A 16,355-nucleotide genomic window follows, 5' to 3' on the forward strand; every position below is an offset into this window, starting at 1 on the left:
AGGCAAGAACTTTTTTGATTAATCAATGTCAATTCCCTCTTTTCTAGAATCCTATGACTATGAATCATGGTTCTAGGGCCTGGAATTATACTTGCCCCTAGAGAATCACATAGTTCTCTTGGGTACTTCCAAAGTTCAGTGCCAACTTTCCTTTTGACCTTTAAAAAATGTTATGTTTTCCCTTCTAGGTTTTTTTTTTTTTAAAGGTATTATTTATTTATTTGTCAGACAGAGAGAGAGAAATAGGGAGCAAGCACAAGCAGGGGTAGCAGCAGGCAGAGGGAGAAGCAGGCTCTCCGCTGAGCAAAGAGCCCAATGTAAGACTCCATCCCAGGATCCTGGGATCATGACCTGAGCCGAAGGCAGACGCTTAACCAACTGAGCCACCCAGGCATCCCTCCTTCTAGGTTACTTAATCAATATCTGCAATCTCTTCCTCCCTAACTTGCTATACATCCATGATAGAACTTGAGGGTTGAGTCCCAGCCTTCCCAGATGCACTGCAGGGCAGTGGACAAGTCCCTCCCCACGAGTCTCTTAGACCTTAGAGATTTCCTTCAGTTGTGGTTCCAGTGCAGATGGGATGCTTGTGGTCTTACAAATCTTGGAGGAATCTGCTTTGCTTTATCGAAGTCTCTCCTGAGAGCAGCAAAGAAACCAGGTCTAGGATGAACCTTTTAGACCCCCAGCAAGTTCTGAAATCAGGGAGGCGAATGAGGAACTTGTAGCCTGAGGGATGAAGACCAGAACAGGGACACCTCTGGGCACTCCCTAATGCCACTTCCTTTCAGTTCATATCAGGTCTTCCAGAACACACCCTTCTCTGTCCTAGAATGCCTTTCCTTTGCCACCCAATCCCTTTTATCCCCTAGATCAAGAATTCTCAACCTTGGCACCATTGACATTTTGCACCAGATAATTCTTTGTTATGGGGGCTGCCCTGTGCATTGTAGGATGTTTAGCAACATCCCTGACCTCTAGCTACTAGGTGCTTGTAGTTATGATAGCGCACTCGGAGTTATGATAACCAAAAATGTCTTCAGACAATGCTAAATGGCCCCCGGAAGACAAAACTGTCCCTGGTTGAGAACCACTGCTCCAGATGATCCTTCTGAAGCCCCCTTTTCATCAACCTCTCCCCAGCTCAAGTTGTCTGTTCCTCGGCCATCCTTTCCTCCCCTGCTTATACTCATCCCCCCTCCTCTGAACTCTGAGTCAGCCTGAACCAGAGCTGCCACCATGCCCGGTAAGAATAGCGTCCAGCATTTACAGAGCACCTGTTGCTGTTGCACAAATTATCTGATGTAATCCTTACAACAGCCTTGTGAGTAAGTAGATGTATGGTCCTCTCCATGTTTCAGATACTATCCAGAGAGGTAAAGTCACTTGTCCAAGGTCACACAGTTGGTAAGGGGTGGATTGGGAATTCAAATCCAGGCTGTCGGCTCACAGGATCATAAACTATTCACTCTATACAACTGGATATTTCCTCAATTGTTTCACTTATGTTCGTCTACTTCCAGACTGGACCAAAAACCCTTTGAGGGCATTTGTGGATGCTCCACAGTGCTGAGCATAGGGCAGAAGGGTCCAGTATGACGTTAGTGATTGACTTCCTGCTATTATGGGGTTTGAGACATTACAACAAGCGTGTGTATGGGTGAAACTGAGGATTGAGGGGAAGAAAAATCTCAATTTGAGGCTTAAATATATATTCACAAAATGCATTTAGCATAGGTGCACATCTCAATGAACTTTCACAAACTGAACACACGTGTATAACCTGATCAAGAATCAGATCACCAGGGGCGCCTTGGTGGCTCAGTTGGTTAAGTGTTAAGCGTCTGCCTTCAGCTTGGGTCATGATCTCCGGGTCCTGGGATCCAGCTCCATGATGGAGGGGAGTTCTGCTTTTCCCTCTCCCTCTGTGTGTGCGCACGCTCCCTTTCTCAAATAAATAAATAAATAAATAAATAAATAAATAAATAAAATTTTTAAAAAATCAGATCACCATCAGCCCAGAAGCTTACCTCATACTCCCTTCTCCTCATCCTCTCTTGAAGTAACTACCATTTTGCTTTCTGATAGCATAGATTCCTTTTGCCTCTTCTTGAACTCTTAATAAATGGAAACATGTAGTATGTACTCCTTCATGTCTGGTTCTTTTGCCCAATATTGTCTGTGAGAATCATCCATGTTGCATATAGCAATAGTTCGTTCTTTTCTCTGTAGTATTCTGTTGTGTGCCTATATCAATTGATTTATTCATTCTATTGATAGTGGACTTGGTAGTTTCCACTTTGGGGCTATTGTGAAGGGCGCTGCTGTGAACATTATTGTATATGTCCTTTGGTGAACACATTATACATTTCTGTTGGAGGAATGCCTACCTATAGAATTGCTGGCTCACAGGTATGCATGCTTCAGCTGCAGTAGACACTGAAATTTTCCCAAAGTTTTTGCATTTGGAGACTTTTAGAGCCATACTTACCCCCCCCCCCCCACTCCCTTGCTTTTCTGAAGAGATGGGAGGAGAGAAGTGGTATGGCTTTTCTGGAATCTTTTAGATGACCACTCTACTCAGAACCTTCTTTATAGGAAAATAATGTCAGAGATGAAAGGGATGGTATGGATCCCAAGTCCAAGACTCTCCTTATGCACAGGGAGAAACTGAGGCTCAGAGACAGGGGTTGCCTGGTCCAAGGTGAGTGGCATGGTTCTAGCCTGGTCTAGAAGCTAAGTTTCTGGATTCTGGATGCCATTTTGTTTTTTGAGTACCTGAAGAGAGATGGTCATCTGGCAGGTGATGGAGTGGAACTAGATGCACAATTGGACCCACCAGAATTGTATGTGAAGCATGTGGGGGAGGTGGGACTGGTGAGCTATCTTGCTTCCTATATTTTCCTTGAGTCTGGGCTGAAGCCAAGGAAAACAGAAGCCTGGCTGCTCCTCTCACCAGGGGAAGTCAAAGTGAGGGGCTTTACAATTAGAGTCTGGAAAATCTTCCACTTCACAGCCTCCTCCCTGCACCCCCACCCCCAATCCAGGGAGAGGACTGGGGGGAGGGCTCTGTTGGCAGTAGGGACAGGGGTTCCAGAGTCTGGAAACAAGATGGGCTTCCCCCTCAAGGGGCTCACAATCTTGGGTAAAACCAGACAGACCTTGGGCGTAGAGCAAAACCCATTTATTACATACTGAAATTTCATCCAGTAGGAACCTGGCGGGAGCCCTGAACCAACCTGCGCGGAAACAGCTAAGCCCGCATGACCACCAGCTCCAGTCTCAATCCTTACCTGGTGCCCCAGACACACCCCTATTCCTGCAGCCCTGAAACTTACTTAGCCTGGCCCCCGCCCCACCTGAAACTCCCGTTCCATTTTCAAAGAAGCGGTTTTAAGCAGACAATCTGGAAGGGATAGAAAACGTCCCACCACCTTGCGCCAACTTCCCTTACCTCACACTCCCTCCCCAGACCTACAGGTCCCCACCGGATAGTTGAAACATAAGGCAAGGATGAAAGAAGGGTTGCTTCTCTTTGCAAACTCTTTTGGCACCCCCCTTCCTTCCCTCCCCAACCATCTGCCTTCCCGCCCCGGCTCCCGCACCGGGCTGGGGAGCCAACTAAATCTGATCAAAATGCAATTGCCAAGTCGTTAAGGTATTTGAATTAAAAAAAAAAAAAAAAAAAAAAACTCCCGAGAAAGAAAGTATTTGATGGCTAATAATCTCATTTCAATATAATGGGACCTTCTTCTGCAGAGAGCAAGACAGGTTAAGAGATATAATTATGACTTTGCAAACTCTCTCCCAAGCGCGGGAGACGCGCTGACAGGTCTGCGCGCGGCTGCGCCCGACTCCGCTCGCTCCGAGGGGAGACGCTTTGTCTGCAGGGCCCGTTAAAGAAACACGGTCCCTTTTCCCCCCTCGGCCTACATTGCAATTTAACTGTCAGTCGCGTTTTCGCCCCTGGATCGGTGTCGGCGTCCCACGCGAGGGTCTGGGTGGGGTAGGAGAGGGGGGACCGGAGTGAGGGGAGGGGGAAAGGAGGAGAGCGAGGGGTTGACACGTCAAACGCTGCCCCGGGAACCGGGAGCTGGGCTTTCCAACCCGCTCCCTCGGGGGCTCTTTAAGGTCACGTCTGCACCACAGGCTCCGGGAGGAGCGATGATTGGGGGTGGGGAGGGATTCAGGCAGCGCACATTGATCGCCCAGCTCCGAAGTGGGCCTTTTTGAAAGACCTCAAAGGAACGGAATCCTTCCCGGCTGAATTGCTCGGTTTCAGCTGATGGAAAGGGATCGAATCAGGGGAGAGATGGGGGTGATGCCGTTCATGTCCACTTTAATCCCCCCCTACACTCTAAGCAAACTTTTTTCCTCTCTTTACTTCAAGGGGAGAAAAATACCCATTTGGAGCCCAGATAGGAAATCCTCAAGGAAAGGGGACTTTTCTTGGTTTTTTTATCTCGCTCCTTCACGAAAGTTCGAGAAAGGAAATCTCCGATGCAGTGTATACGTGTGTGTTTGGGGAGGCGGGTGGAGGCAAGCGAACGATCCCGCACTCTTTTAAAAAAGAGTATTGATTGCCGTTCAGGTCGAGAGACTTGGGGTAAAGTCAAGGCCAGGAGCTCCAGAGGTGTTTGAGCCGCGGCAGCCATGAAGCTGCGGGCGCAGCGGCGCCCAGGAACCCAGGACGCAGACTTGCAAGTGTGGCGAGTGTGCGCGCGCGTGAGTGCGTACGTGTATGAGTAGGCTCCCAGGAGAACGCTCGGCTCCCAACGCAGTCAATAGTCGGTGCTGAAAAGCGGAGGCAGGGACGCACTACAGACAGACAGACCGACAGACCGACACGCCTGTCCCGAGAAAAGGAGCCGGGGTTAAAGGGGGCCGGAGGCCATTGGGGTCCCCGCCTTTGCTTGTCCCCGATTCTCGCGAAACTGATGGGAGCTTTGCTCTGGGCATTCCCGGCCGTTCTCTGCACCGCCCACCTTCGCAGTGAAGGAATTCGGAGGAAGCGGGTGCGCCACTACCCCTCCCCAACACTCCAACCCCCAAGCTCCAGGCCCCCCGAACGGTGGCCCGCCAGCGGTGAGGCCCGGGTGAATCTCTGGGCCGTTCTGATCGGCGGGGCCGCTAGGCCACCGGACGCAGCGACCCCTTCTCAAGTTGATGAGGCTACGGAGCCCGGGTCCCGGGATGCCCTCAGATCCCCGCGCCCGGGGCAGGGGACTGTTTGCACGCACATGCAGCCACGGCGACTCCCCAGAGTCATTCGCACAGCAATAAAAACGAGGTTGGCGCTGTCGTACGTCCTGCGTGTACGGTACACCCAGCGGCGTATCCTCGAAGTGGGGTTGGACAGGAGCAGGGTCATCCTCACTCGCCCGTCGGCTCCCCCTGGCGGCCCGGGACGCAAGTTTTCCCCGCCGCAGAAGACCTGGGGAGGACAAGGCCTCGGGAGAGAAGCGATGCTCACCTGGTTGGGCCGGGCAGAGCACCCCGCGCGCCCCAGCACACTACCCCTTCGGCTTTGTCGGGCCCGCGGTGGCCTTACTGTGCGGTGGCGCCCCTAGCTTCCCGGCCGCGCACCACAGGACGGGAAGGGGACACATCTGGAAGTAGCGGCCCCCCACCCAATCCACTCACTAGGCAGTAGTTTGCCAGGCGGGTTTCTGACACCCCTTGCCATTTCGTCTTGGTGTTTAATGATCCCAGGACTGAGGCCTGGCGCGCGGCCGCCGCAGGGGAGCGATGCCGACAGGAGCCATGTGGCCGCGAGGGCGCGGGACTCGGCTGGGGCTCCCCGGGTGGCGCTCTGGGGGCGGGGGCCTGGCCCGGTGGGGGGCGCCGGCGAAGGCGGGCGCGGGCCGGGCGCGCCGCCGTCGGGGTCAGGGGCGAAGGGGCAGGCGGAGGGCAGCGCGCGGGGAGCCGGCGCGGCGGCTCGGGTTACCGCGGCCCGGCCCTCCCACCCGCAGCTCGGGCGCGGGGGCCCGGGCGGACTCGGGCCGTCCCCCGCTGTTTGCATTTCTCTGGCAGGCGGCGGGGCTTGGGTTGAAAGGAATCGCCTCCATTTGGAACGTTGTTTATTTTTCTTAACTAGCCAGCGCCGACAGGCGACCTCGAGAGCACGGCGGCCGGATTCGGCCGAACCCTCGCTGGGAAAGGGGTCAGGACAAGGGGCGGCCCGACGAGAGGGCGCTGCGAGCCCCCGCCGGGGGAATGCGCCCGGGTCCCCTCGCGGCCAGGGTGGGGGAAGGGTCGCGGTGGGGCGGAGAATGACTTTCCTCTACGTAGGAAAACATACTTTCTTCTGTCGCGGTTACCTTAGCTTTGACCTTGCGCGAGGCAGGGCGGCGAAGCGGTTAAGCTTTCCGGCTTTGGCGTCCGGCCGCCTTGGATTTCGGTTCCGCTTCCTCCGGTTTTAGCTCCTTGACCTTGAGCAAGGCGTCTTTGTGCCTCAGTTTCCTCTTTTCTCAAATGGGTACAACGTAGTGCCTAGCTCTTCGGGTTGTTGCAAGGACTGAATGAGATCATTCACCTAAACCCTTAGCGCAGGGCCTGGAACTTGCCGAGAGCTCAGGAGAGGTTAGCCCCTCTTGCGGGGGCTGTGGGTGTTTGTGGTGCTCTGGCCACGCGAGGGTGCAGCCAGCAAGTGCTCGGCCCACAGGGAAGGGGCTAGAGCTGGAGGCCCACGACTCTCAAGCTCTGGGGAGAGGTGCGGGCTGGGGAGAGTTCTGAGCGTTTTGACATGAAATGAATAAAATGCAAATGATATTCAAAGCAAGATGCTAATGAAGATCTATTCTTTGAGCGTCCACAGCCCCGGCAGTGCCCAGAACAGTGGCGGAGCTGGTGTGAACTCAAGCATGGGCAGGGTCCTGCAGCCCAGGTCTCGGGTGTGTGTGTGCCCGTGTGCGTGTGTGAGTGTCGGCGCACGCCTGCTTCGGAATGTGCGTAGCCGGCTCCGGGTGTGCTCGCGCCGTCATGAAAATGAGGTCAGGGAAGGTCGTTCCACTCTGCAGCATAAATCAAGGAGGAAAGGAGAATGGATGTGAGAGACAGTCCCTGGAGACCGCCCCGAGAGAGGCGGCGCGAGGGAAGAGGGAGGGGGAAAAAGTTCTGCGGAGAATAGGCGAGAAGCTGGCCCAGGCAATCTCCCTCCCCGCGCTTCTCGCCCGGGCGGCGGGTCCCTTCGCGGAGCAGCGGCGCCCCGAACCCAGCCGAGATCGCGCTTGTAATCCCTCATCCTCCTTCCCAGGTTCCCAGGGACTTTTCCTGTCCCCCCTCCCCCATTTAAATGTTCCTCGTCTAATCGCTCTTTGTGTGAACGCTGAAGCTCCGTGCACCCAGCCTCCTCAGGAGCTTGTAGGCGCCTACGTGCATACGCCAGTTGCACACAAAATTGCACACTTGTTACTCGCGCGCACAACCGCCGGGGCTCGCAGTCAAACGTTCCGGAGCCGGCTGCTCTCCGCTCTCCTCCTGCCGCGCCCTCTCTCCACGCGGTTTGCCTCCCGGGTCTGGCCAACACCCACTACGGCCGCGCGCGGGCCCCTCTTGCTCTTCGCCTTCCGCCTGCCGCCGGGAGAGCGCGGTGCTCCAGGCCGGCGTTGCCCGGCGCTTATCCTGTGACCCTAGCCGGGAACCTCCGGAGGCTCGGGCCGCCCTGGGCCGGAACCGAGGCACAAATCCCGGGCGACCTGGCTCTCAGGGGAAGGGGACGAGCGCGCAACAATCCGGGATGGAGGAGAGAGAGGGAGAGGGGCATCTCTTACCTCTCTCTTGCATCTTTGAGACTTCAGGGCCAGAGGGCTGAATGGGGGCAGGGGACTGTGCAGAGACTCCCGCCTCCCCTTGGAACCTCTGTAGCGCCCAGAGGCTTTGCTCTCCGCTGGCGCAATGGCTACCTCCAAAAATGGGAAGAGAGCAGGGAAGAGGATGGACTGAGCCCAGGGTCTGCACTTTGGGCCCAGATCAGATTTATTTCCCATCCCATTCTCTTTGTGACAGTGAGTAAGAACAACGATGACACCTAAGAGCTTGTACAGGAGGCACAAAATAGGTGCACTAATGCAGCGAATGAAATGTACAAAGAGCTGTCACCACCACGACTCTTCCTGAGCTTCCACATTTTGTAGATTAATTCATTAAGTCATGAATTTATTCAACAAATATTTAGTGAGCTCCGACTGACAGAGAAAGGGGATGCCAAGAGCCTGGCCCTCTGGGCACTTACATTCTCCTGGCACAGAAAGACAGGAAACAGATAAACTCAGACACATCATATGATGTTAGGCAGGGCAGTCCTCTGTGCGGGGAATGAAAGATTATACTGGGTTGGAGAGAGCCTCCCTGGGAAGGAGGCAGAGGCCTGAATGAAGTAAGGGAATGAGCCATGCAGACTGCTGGAGGGACAGAGTCCCAGGCAAAGGGAGCTGGCGGCGCAGTGGTGGAGACGTGGGAAGCCTGGAGTACAGCCTGGCAGGGAGGAGAGAGGAAGGAGGTGAAATGGAAGGTCAGGCCTGGGTTTGTAGGTCATGGTGGGGAGTTTGGGATTATATACCAGGTGTGATCGCAGAGCCACTGGAGAATTTTTAAACAGGGACTGAAACAACTTGGTTTGTGTTTTAAAAAATGATAAACAAAGAGAATTTAACTAACTTGTCCATGGTTTCCAGGTCTGTGAGTGTCTTAACCCAGATCTCTAAATGTGTCCCCGTCCAAAATAGCAAATAGACAAGCCTAGGCAAGATCGCTCCAGAAGGGGCCCAGGAGATGTCGTGAAGGGTACTCTGTCCCTCCCACCCATACTTTTAGGAACGTTCCGGAATGGGACAATGGGTAGGGTCTCTAAATCTGCCAGCTCGGGAGTCTGGGCTGTGGGCGAAGATCCCCAACCTGAGGATCTCTGCCGTTTTCACTTCCGGATTCCCCACCCCACCTGCTGCCCTTGCCCTGCCTACCTGGGCCTTTACCGGCTGTGGAGACTCTGGAGAGTCGGATCGAGGGCAACTCTGGCACAGGAGGGTAAGACCTAGTCTCCCCGACGCTCCAATTCCGCCGCTTTTCAGGCTGCGGGATTCTTTCCCCAGAGTGAGTCTGGTTGTGCGCAGACCGGCACTGTGGTCCCGCACCGCCGCCCGGTGGCCAAGGATGATACTGCAGCCGGAGTCGGTACAGGATGCAGAACGTACCAGAGACCGCAAGGGGCGCAGGAACAGGTTTAAGCGATGGCGTGCCAGGTGCCAGGTGCCGTGAGAGGCGCTTCAGTTACTTTATTTAACCATCAGAGTAACTCCCGGAGAGAGAACTACGATTTCATTCACTATACAGACAAGGAAATTGGGGCCAAGAGAGGCAAAGTACTTTGTTTAAAAACATACAGCTAGTAAGTGGCAGAGTGATTTACCCATTTTCACTCTCTCTTGCCCACATAGAGTGTGTTAAGAGGGAAATATTGACCTCCATCCTAGAAAGCTCTCCCTCCTTTTGGCCCTGAAGAATCATCTAGAAAATGTCTTTAGCAGGTGCCCTAAGCTTCCAAGTCCGTCTCTGGAAGTGTTTCAAGGTCCTTTGACCTGCTCCCGTTGAGCGCATTTCAAATGGGTCTGCAGCTGGAGACCGGTTCAGGGACAGCAGCACAATTCTGTACTGCATGTTGCATGCCTGGGGGGCGGGGGGTGTCAGAGGTCTCTGTCTCCTCTCTGAGATTCAGACTGGTTGAGCAAACTTGTCCTTGACAGCGAACAGCAAGGTGCTCTGTGTGGGGAGCTCCTGAACCTCAGATGGCACGAAAGAAGGGGACGCTGGGAATGACCACACTGAGCCCACTCTGTGCGCCTTCCCCAACTTTAATCCCAACGTCGGGAGACCCCTACTTTGGCTTGGCATTGGGGCTCCCTCTTTATCAGGCCCTGGGACTGCTCAAACTGGTTTTGCACCTGCAGCTGTCTGGGTGGGCAGACCCTGTGCCCTTCCCGGGAGATGCTGCCAGTCTCAGCGCCGAGCTGGGAACCGTTCTCCATCCTCTGCTGCCCCCTAGTGTGCGAGGATATGGCTGCCGCCGGCCGCGTCTTCCTTCCTACCTTCTTGCCTTCCTTGGACAAAGGTTTCTTCCGAGAGACCAAACAGACATGGAAGAGTCTGGCTGCAGAACATCCCAGAGCTGTGTCCCCCTAACACCAGGATTATTACCCTCAACAAACATTTAGTAAGGGCCTGCCATGCACTTGGCCGTGTGGGGAGTCAAGAGGAAGCCCTCCCCCAGCCCGCCCCTCCGCTTCTTCAAGACTTGGGCTTGAAGAGCTCACAGTTTAATGGAGAAGACAGACATAAAATGACTCCTACAATCATTTTTTAAGAAGCTTATTAACTTTTTAAATAATTATAGATTAATAAAAAGTTCAAAGATAGTACAGAGAGGTCTTGGGTACCCATGCCCTGCCTGTGTGGATTCTTGAAACCACCACTGCAATCAAGATATCAAGATAGAGAACTATTCCAGCACCACTAAGATCTCCCTGGTGCTACCTCTTTATACATACACCCATCCCTCCCTCCACCAGTATTCTTAACCATTGACAACCTTTAATGTTTTCCATCTCTACCATGTTGTCATTTCCAGAATTTTATACAATGGAGTCATACAGTATGTGGCCTTTTGAAACTGTTTTAAATTCACTCAGAAAAAAATATTGAGATCCATCCAAGTTGTTGCATGTATCAGTAGTTTGATTCCCTGTGATTCCTTTTTATTGCTGAATATTCCATGGATGTATTACTGTTCATCTGCTGAGGAGCATCTGGGTTGTTTTCAGTTTTTGGCTATCAAAATGAAGCTGCTATGAAGTCATGTACAGGTTTTTATGGAGACATAAATTTTTATTTCTCTAGAATAAATTACCTAAAAGTGCAATTACTGTTTCTTTCTTTTTTTTTTTTAGAGTTATTTATTTATTTTAGAGAGAGAGGGAGCACAGGCAGGGGGAGGGGCCGAGGGAGAGAGGGAGAATCCCAAGCAGACTCCCTGCTGAGTACAGAGCCCATCCCACCACCCTGAGATCATGAGCTGAGCCAAAATTAAGAGTTGGCTGCTCACTTTGGAAAACAGTGTGGAGGTGCCTCAAAAATTTAAAAATAGAGCTACCCTATGACCCAGCAATTGCACTCCTGGGTATTTACCCCAAAGACACAGATGTAGTGAAAAGAAGGGCCATATGCACCCCAATGTTCATAGCAGCAATGTCCGCAATAGCCAAACTGTGGAAAGAGTCGAGATGCCCTTCAACAGATGAATGGATAAAGAAGATGTGGTCCATATATACAATGGAATATTACTCAGCCATCAGAAAAGATGAATACCCAACTTTTACATCAACATGGATGGGACTGGAGGAGATTATGCTAAGTGAAATAAGTCAAGCAGAGAAAGTCAATTATCATATGGTTTCACTTATTTGTGGAACATAAGGAATAACATGGAGGACTTTAGGAGAAGGAAGGGAAAAATGGGCGGGGGGAATTGGAGGGACAGATGAACCATGAGAGACTATGGACCTGAGAAACAAACAGGGTTTTAGAGGGGAGGGGGGAGGGGGGATTGGTTAGCCCGGTGATGGGTATTAAGGAGGGCACGTACTGCATGGAGCACTGGGTGTTATACGAAAACAATGGATCGTGGATCACTACATCAAAAACCAATGATGTATTGTATGGTGACTAACATAACATAATAAAATTTAAAAAAAAAGAAAAGAAAAAAAAATGTATGTACATACGTATGATAACTTTTTCAGGAATTGGAACAAGATTCTTATATGTTCCAGGCCTGTTAATCAAAAAACTAAAAACCACTGGAATAAATTACAAAAAAAAAAAAAAAAAAAAAAAAGAGCTGGCTGCTCAAGTGACTGAGCCACCCAGGCACCTGCAATTGCTGTTTCTTATGTTAAGTGTATGTTTAGTTTTTAGAAGAAACTGCCAAATTATTTTCCAGAGTAGCTTACCATTTACATTCCCACTAGCAATCTATGAGAGATCCAGTTTCTCTGCATCCTTGCCAGCAGTTGGTAACGTCACTATTTTTAATTTTAGCTATTCTAAGAGGTTCGTGGTAATATCTCATCATGGTCTCAATTTGCATTTGCCTAATGGCTAATGATGTTGAGCATCTTTTCATGTGCTTATTTGCCATTGGTGAAATGTCTGCTCATGTCTTTTGACCATTTTCTAATGTGATTGTTTATTTATTTATTTATTTTTACTGTTGAGTTTTGAGAGTTCTTGATATATTGAGATAGGAGTCCTTTGTCAGATGTGTGATTGGCAAATATTTTTTCCTAGTCTGTAGATTGTCTTAACATTGTCATAACAGGGTCTTTTGTGGAGCAAAAGTTTTTAATTTTGATGAAGTCCATTTGTGGATTTTTTCTTTTATGGATTGAATCATGCTTTCAGTGTTACATCTAAGAACTCTTCACTAAGCCCTAAGTCTCCAAAATTTTCTTCTATGTCATCTTCTAAATTTTTATAGTTTTATGTCTTACATTTAACCCTGTGTTCCATTTTGAGTGAATTTTTGTATAAAGTGTGAGGTTTAGATCAAATATCTTCTTTGTTTTTTGCTTTTAGATATCCAATTGCTCTAGCATCATTCGTTTAAAAGACCATTCTTCTTCCATTGAATTGTTTTTATATGTTTGCAAAAAGTCATTTGGCTATTTATGACAACATGGATGGATCTTGAAGACATTATACTAAGTGAGATAAGTCAGACAGAGAAAGACAAATACTGTATATCAATAATATGTGGAATCTAAAAAAGCCAAACTCATAAAAGAGTAAAATGGTGGTTACAGGGGCTGGGGGCTGGGGCCATATGAGAGATGTTGTTTAAGGGTGCATACCTAGTAGATAAGCAAGTCCTGGAGATCTGATGTATATAGACAACAATACTGTATTATAATCATCAAACTTGTAAAGAGACTAGATCTTAGTTATTTCCACCATAAAAAAAATGATAATTATGAGATGTGATAGAGGTGCTATCACCACAATGGCAATCTTGTTACAGTATATAAATGTATCAAATCAGTCGGTTGTACATCTTAAATATATACAATGTTATATGTCAAATGTATTTCAATTAATAATATTTCAAATAAAAAATCAGCTGGTAATCATATGTGGGTCTATTTCTGGGTTCTCTGTTCTCTTCTACTGATCCCTCTGCCAATACCCCCCAGTTTTATTACTGCAGCACTGTAATTTAAGCCTTGAAACTGGATAGAATGATTCCTCCCACTCTATTCTTCTTCTTCAGAGTTGTTTTGGCTCTTTAGTTCCTTTGCCCTCCCACACAAGTTTTAGAAGAATCTGGTCTATGTCTTTCTGGGATTTTAATAGAAATTACATTAAATCTCTATATCAATTTTGGAGGAACTGACATTCTTACTATATTAAGTCTTGCAATCCATGAACATTCCATTTATTTAGATCTTCTTTGACTTCTTTCATTTGAGCTCTCAGCATATAATTCCTGCACATGTTTTGTTAGATTTATATCTGAGTATTTTACCTTTTGTGAGTGATTGTAAATGGTGTTGGATTGTTAATGACGATGTTCACATGTTTATTGCTAATAGATGGAAATACAATTAATTCTTGTATCTTGTGACTTGCTGAATTTGCTGATTAGTTCTAGAATTTTTTTTTTTTTGGTAGATTCCTTAGGACTTTTTTTTACATAGATCATTATGTCATCTGCAAATGGGGACATTTTATTTCTTCTTTCTGATATGTATGCCTTTTATTTCCTTTTCTTGTCTTACTGCATTGTCTAGAACTTCCCGTACTATATGAATAGCAGTGGTGAGAATGGACATTCTTGCCTTGTTCCTGATCTTAGGGAGAAACACGCAGTCTTTCACCATTTAGTATGTCAGCTGTAGGTTTTTTTAAATAGGTGTTCTTTATCAGCTTGAGGAAGTTCCTCTTTATTACTAGTTTTCTAAGAGTGTCATGAATGGATGTTGAATTTCAAGTGTTTTTTGTACCTCAATTGATATAATCATGTGATTTTTTTCCTTTAGCCTGTTAATATGGTGAATTACACTGATTGATTTTCAAATATTGGATCAGGTTTGCATCCCTGGAATAAGCTTCACTTGGTCATGGTATATAAGTACTTTTATATATTGCTGAATTCCATCTGCTAATATTTTAAAAGATTTTTTTACATATATATATATGTATATATATATATATATATATATATATATATATATATATATATAATGGCCAACTTAAGCCTAATTAATCAATAATTACCTAATTGCTAACAAACACATTCTAACATCTATGCATCTCAGTGTTAGTGTCTTTTGATTATCTTTTCTCATTCAGTTTGAGATCTTTCTGGTGTTTGGAGTGATGAATAATTTTCGATTGAAACATGGGCATTTTGGGTGTTATATAAGACACCAGATTTTTTTAAAGATTTTATTTATTTGAGAGAGAGAGAAAAAGAGAGAGAGAGGCACAGAGGGAGAAGCAGGCTTTGCGCTGAGCAGGGAGCCAGATGTAGGGCTCAATCCCGGAACCCTGGGATCAGGACTTGAGCAAAGGCAGATGCTCAACCGGCTGAGCCACCCAGGTGCCCCAAGACACCAGATCTTATTTAAATCTTATGTTTTAGCAGGCCTTCTCTGACACTGGGTGAAGGTGGGTGTCCCCTTATTACTGCCAGGTGGGGGTGGAAGTCTAGGTTCTCCTCTTGGCCTCCTGGACTCCACTAGTCCTCGGACATCACCCTGCAGGAAGGGGGAGAGGTGCCTCATCACTACAGGACTTTGTCAGAGGAGTGGTGGAGGAGAAGTCCAGTCTCCCCATGTGGTCTCCACTGATTTTACCCCCAGAAGTGGAAGGTCCTGGCTTCCTACTTGGCCTTCCCTGGCTCCACTGCTGGGTGGTGGGGGTGCCTTCCTACAGCCTGGCTGTGGAGAGTGGGGTCTAGGCTCCCTTCTCAGGCTTTGCTGGGATGGGGTTTGGCTGGGATAAAATGGTTGGTGCCTAAAAGTAGACTGCCCTTTCCTGGTCCTCTGGTCAGAGGAAGCAGGCATTTTTTTAGGGCTTTTTTTTTTTTTTCTTTTGATGGGTGGCCCTTCTCAGTTGCCGTTTTTCCAGTACCCAGTGTGGGATGCGAGAGGTAAAAAGGAACGCAGGGAACTGGCTGCAGTGCTGCTCCTTAGGTCCTGATGCTTCTCTCCCTCCACCTTGCAGTCATGTGTTTGTTTTATATACAACAATGTCCAGGAGTTTGTGTTCTACTTAGAGGGAAGAAGAGAGAAAAGTATATCCACTCCATCTTCCCAGACATGGAAGTTTTGTATAATCATTTTTCAAAATTTAAGTTTGAAAAACTTCAGTGGTTCAAAAAATACATAAAAATATATCTAAAAAGTGAAAAATCTCCATTCCACACTGTCCCCCATCACTTACTTCTATCTTACCCCAAAACCATTATTATTGGTTTATTGTTTTCTTTTTTTTTAAAGATTTATTTATTTATCTGACAGAGAGAGTGAGAGAGCACAAGCAGGGGGAGCAGGAGAAGGAGAGGGAGAAGCAGGTTCCCTGCTGATCAGGGACCCCCATGTGGGGTTTGATCCCAGGACTCTGGGATCATGACCTGAGCCAAAGGCAGATGCTTAACCACCCAGGCACCCTGGTTTATTGTTTTCCTCAAGAGTTTTCTAAACAAATGTAAGTATAAATCCTTAATTTCCACATTTTTAAAAACACAAAATAATTTTGAAACTAATTTTGAAACTAACCAAATGCAAAGTATCTTGCAGATCACTCTTTATTGGTACATAGGGAAATTCCTCATCCTGCAAAAGTGCAGAGAATTTCATTGAATGATGTATTGGACATTTAGATGGTTGTCCATCTTTTGGAACTACACATGGTGCTATGATATGTCATTTCACATATGTGTATCTGTGGGATACCTTCCAGAAGTGGAATTTCTGAATCCCTGAAGTCCTGAGAGACACTTTCTCGCTGAGATAGTTGCTCAAGAGGCTGACAGATGAAGCTGGTTAAGGTTGTGTTTACATCATGGCAAAGCTTGGGGTCAGTCTGAAAAACCAGTCTCTCTTCCCGGACACATAGACCTCTTCCAATAAGAAGGTTGGGACAAAGGCATAGTGGAGAGGTTGTTGGAAAGGACATGTTTTTCCCATAATCTCTTTCTGTTTTGTTACCTCCTGGTCAAACTGCAGTTGGAAGACTCTAGAACAGTTAAGGTAAGCTGTTCACCATGACAGCCCCTCTCAGTGCCCCCTGGAATGGTCTCT

The 16,355-nt window shown here is 48.3% G+C and overlaps 2 long non-coding RNA genes across 3 annotated transcripts in view; one reads left to right on the top strand and one right to left on the bottom strand.

The window, feature by feature from the left end:
- Positions 1–16,355, top strand: part of LOC144379084 (uncharacterized) — a 45,227-nt gene that overhangs the window by 2,303 nt on the left and 26,569 nt on the right. The window lies entirely within an intron of this gene.
- LOC118542241 (uncharacterized) lies at positions 6,066–9,108 on the bottom strand. 2 transcript variants are annotated; one of them, XR_004920496.2, is made up of 3 exons: positions 8,961–9,108; positions 7,773–7,900; positions 6,066–7,013 (listed from the first exon to the last, which is right to left on the bottom strand). It is a non-coding gene; the product is annotated as an uncharacterized LOC118542241 (long non-coding RNA). The 2 variants fall into 2 exon arrangements; XR_013440953.1 differs by having other exon boundaries at positions 7,773–7,904.

This window comes from Halichoerus grypus, chromosome 9, assembly GCF_964656455.1.
Source record: "Halichoerus grypus chromosome 9, mHalGry1.hap1.1, whole genome shotgun sequence".
NCBI classification, from domain to species: Eukaryota; Metazoa; Chordata; class Mammalia; order Carnivora; family Phocidae; genus Halichoerus; species Halichoerus grypus.